Genomic DNA, 4945 nt, shown 5'->3' with positions numbered 1-4945 from the left:
TTTAGTCCCCAATTTCATATTCGGTTATACATGGTGTTTGGTAGCTAAGTGCAAAGCCTTAAAGGGTTGGTAGCTCATATGTATAATTTAGATCATTTTGAGCCACACATACCTCAGTCCAAAGTCTTACGGTTTTTTTTTAATTTAATTTTTAAAGATTTTTAGTTAAAACACCAAAATCTCACAGCTAATTGCTAACACTGCCCAAGTTAAAAGTGGTATATTAATCAGTTATTATTTTTTTGTTTGTCTAATGTTTATTCAATCAAATAAAAACAAATACAACCTTTGACAAATACGACTTTGAACTGAGGTGGGTGTGGCTCGAAATGTTCTAAATTATATGAGCTATCAACTTTTTAAAGCTTTGCACTTAGCTACCAAAAACCCTGTATATGTAGGTAAGATCAATTTGCTTCAACTTGGATTGATTATATGAATCACTTTTGCACTGAATAGGGTTTATTCATCGTCGCTTATACGACTTCGTAACTCCATTAATATTATAAAAGACACTACTACAAAGCCGGATAATACGGGACTTGCATATCTGGGGTTAACCACCCCTATTGAACAAGTGTGGGTGTCTCGTAAACGAGGCTCACGTCCCAGAAAGAATTCGGCGCCCTGGGCAACGCCGGTTCCTCGTCGGGCCAGTGGGGTTCCCAGTCGGGAATTCGGTCTTTTCGGTCTTTTCGGCCTTATGATTACCGGTCGTGTGATGGACGTGGCGCCACTCCAACGCCTCGCCCAGGGAAACCTATTAAAGCCTCCTTCTCCTCCACCTCGGGCCAACAGATCCTTTTTATTTCCAGGCTATTCCTTTTTGTGTGTCTGGATCGGATGTTGGGTCCATGTGTGAAGTCCGATCCGCCGACACCCAATAAACAAGGGTGGGCCGACCTTTCGGCTTCGGGCCTACACGACTCTCGACAAAAAGTCAGAAAACAAGTGTTTAAATTACAGTGTCCTAGTGGTGTTTATGCGATAAGGATGGTGTAGATTACGAATCAATTAAAATAGCAACTCTTCTATGTACGTTTAGAACAAAATGGTTTGACCGAATTGAGTTCGATGCAGTTTTGTTCCCACTTTCATATTCTATTATTAATTACACTGTTCGACACGAAAAATGGTTCAGAGACGAGATATGACAAAAATTCGTTTATTTTATCGAGGTAAGCCAGTTATCAATAGAATGTTTGTTATGAATCCACAAGAATAGTCGAAATATGATTTTTCTAAGTGAAATTTTATTAAATTCTCATATAAAGACAATTTAATATATTATCCATGTTAATTCAATTCAGATTCGTGTAAATACGAGTAAATACCAGTACGAGCTTTTAGCTCGAAATTTTACCGATTTAAAATTCAGCACACTTCCAATTAACCATTTTAAACGAAAACGAAAATAGTGTGGCCAGAACACTATCCCAATAAACATGTTTCAATAGAAAATACATAATATAAAATAGTATTAACAGTGGAAAAAATACGTACTTTTGTCTTTGATTTGAACTGGACGACTACTTATAGAGATTTGAAAGCTAAAAAGTACTACAAATGAAAAATAAAATACCCGACTATGGATTTCAATATTCATTTTGAACAGGAAATTGACAGATTTTGAGAGATCGGCCGAACAACACCAAGATATAGAAAAATCGCGCGATTTAAAAAACACATCATCATCATCATCATTTACAGCCATTCGCCATCCACTGCTGGATGAAGGCCTCTCCAACACGCTTCCACTCGTCTCTGTTTTGCGCAACACTCATCCATCTCATTCCGCACATTTTCCTAATTTCGTTCACCCATCTTCCTTGCGGTCTTCCTTTTACTCTTTTGCCTTCTCTCGGGTACCATTCAAGCACTTCTTTTGTCCACCTTTCGTCCATCCTCCTAGCTACGTGACCCGCCCATTGCCATTTCAATCTCTTCACTCTATCCACTATGTCCACTACCCTTGTCATATTTCTCACCCACGTGTTCCGCTTTCTGTCTTTCCTCGTTATGCCAAGCATACAGCGTTCCATACTTCTTTGAGTGCATTGGATTTTATTTAGCATCTTGGCGTTCAGTGTCCAAGTTTCATATCCATACGTCATCACTGGCAAAACGCATTGATCAAAGATCCTTTTCTTCAGGCAGAGTGGCATTTTTGATTATACATATGTAGATATACATATCTCCGAATCTCGAGCCAATCAACATTTTATATATTATTAGAAAAGACATTTTTTCAAATGAAATGCTTTGGGATTCTTCACATCTACATCGCAAAATAGCTTAGGATTAAAAGGGTTAAATGCAATTCTATGATCACTCTGACAAAAAAATACGTTTCTAGTAACGAAATAGGCTTTTGCTCGGATCATTTGATCGATTGTATCGTTGTGTGAACAAAGTTTACATTATGTTTGTATATTTATCAATTTTCTCTGGAAAAACGCACAAAGATTTTAATGAAACTAGATGAAACTACCCCTTTCAGGTCCAATTACCTACCTGCGATTTAGCTATATCTCAGTTTAAAAAAAAACTCATTTAAGTGCTAAAATCATCAAATTAGATACCATATGAACCCCCGCAGGAATTGCCAGTTTGAATGTCACGGTCGAAAATGAATGAATTAATATAAAATTTAAATATAAATGAATTAATATTGAAACGATGTTCAGTCTTCCAGATATTGCAGATTGAAATTGCCTATTATTATAACAGTTAATGGCAAAAAATTCGATGTCATCGGTGGTAGGATAATTAATTTGGTCGGTAGCGCAAAAATTCTCGACATCGTAGACGTTTTCATTAGGCAAAAGTTAATTGCTATTTTTTACCCAAACTTCGAAGACGATTAACGGAAGCTGCTAAAAAGTTTTGCGGTTATTTTTTTTTTATCTCAGTATTAATATTCATGCATAAAATCGAATCAGCGTCGATGATATGGATTAAATTAATTTAATAATAAAAATCGGGCTTACATCATATAAAATACGCGTTTTACCGACGTGATATTTCACTATTGAATTATTACCATGTTAGCGTTTTATGGAATGAAAAATTATAAATGAACACTATCTGTTGAAAGTTTTTTTTTATATTGTAATATTCAGTGTTCTAAATACACTTGCTTAATGATGTTTCGCTTGACTGAGTAATTTCGATTCGAATTATAAATTTGCATTCACTTTCATGCCAGAATGATTTTTCAGAATCATAACAGTTTTAAGATCTTTTCATTAAATATAAACATTGATTCTGAGACTGAATTCATTATATGAGCCGTTACATTTGAAAGTCCAATTTTCAGTTCCAAACTATTTGCGTTTAAATTAATTCACAAATTGTTATTGCTTCTTTCAATTCGATATGTCTATAATCTCGGAAAAGCAGAATAAACGTATTTCAGGCCACCGTTATTTTTATAAATATTGTTAAACTCGATACACTATATTTAATGTTTTGCGAGATATTTCTCGAAACGAAGAAAAGTGGACTTATGCCACTTTCAAATATAACGGATCATACCTAGCTAGCAGTATGGCTTAATGGTAGCGTATATGTTTAGCACCAAGTGATCAGTGGGTTCGATCCGTCAAACTGCTGGTTAGATTTGGGGGTATTTGTGAATTGTAACCCCGAATCGATCGTTTCTTATCAGAGTTTGCCAATTTTATCTGATCATTGTTGAAACGGTTCCTCAAAATTGACAAAAAATCATCTTTCCTGTTGTCACAAATCTTCTGTATTTATTTTGTGTATAATTTGTAAAAAATATGTACAAAATCTAAATCCATAGATGTCTCAATGGATTAATTCTGTAATTAATTGTTATTTCGTGTTCTTCAGCTTCTGAAAATACAGTGATTTATGTAATAATAAAATGCTGCTTGTTTGTAATTAATTGTCCAGAAAAGGTACTTTGGGGTCTTCCTGTCAAGCCTTCCTGGTATATATCTATGTAAAAATAAAATAAAAATAAAAAATACATATATAAAATATTAATGAAAATTTGAAGAATTTTTATTGGTTTATAATTTGTTTTTTTACATTTTTTGGTAATATATTTGGATATTATTTTATGTTCCTAATCGTATGCAAATAATTCGGAACCTAATGATCTTATCCCAAATCTGTAAAATTTTATAACCAGCTACCAAGAAAAATTAATATAAAAAGTGGCTTACAGTCATCATCATCTAAAAGAATCCACAAATTATATTTAGATAAAAAAATGTATAATTTTCATTATAAATTACTACAATTTGAAGCTGATCTTTTGAGATCAAGAAGAATCCGAATAAATGTGATTATGTAAATTCACCTCAACGTTATACATATACGACTGAATGCTAAATTTGTAATAAAACTTGAACGATTCCACAATTGAACAGCACTTTTATGACCCTTTTATCACAGTGGATTCAGTTTTGTAATTTTGCCTAATAAAACAGGGGTCGAATCGATTCGAGACGATTAAGTTAAAGCACCGATAAGGTGATAATTGCGATAAAACGAGGACAATTTTAGCATTAGCGAAAATTTTCTCTACGACGTCGTTACTCAGTCGCTTTACGACCATCATTCGGACGAATTTAAAATTTTAATGACTGTCATCAACGTCAAGAGAACATCTTTCGACGGGACAACGGCGGTCCTTTCCTAGAAACTGTCGTGATACGCTCACGACACGAGATGAAGACATTTTTGTTGAAGTGCAGGTAAAATTACGACCAGAGGGGATCGACGAGATCAAATAATATCAACAGAGCTTATTATATTCAGATCGGTTTGATCATTCGATCCGAGCAAATAATCTTTATTAAACCAACTGCTGTTAACAAGGCTCTTTTTTATATGTGAAGTGATAATTTGGCGTTGAAGGAAAATTCTTCAATATTTAGAAGACTATTATCATCATCATTTGCACCTATTC

This window comes from Arctopsyche grandis, chromosome 10 (genome assembly GCF_051622035.1).
Source record: "Arctopsyche grandis isolate Sample6627 chromosome 10, ASM5162203v2, whole genome shotgun sequence".
Lineage (NCBI taxonomy): Eukaryota > Metazoa > Arthropoda > Insecta > Trichoptera > Hydropsychidae > Arctopsyche > Arctopsyche grandis.
The sequence above is the reverse complement of the archived record's forward strand: the minus strand, read 5'-3'. Positions refer to the sequence as shown.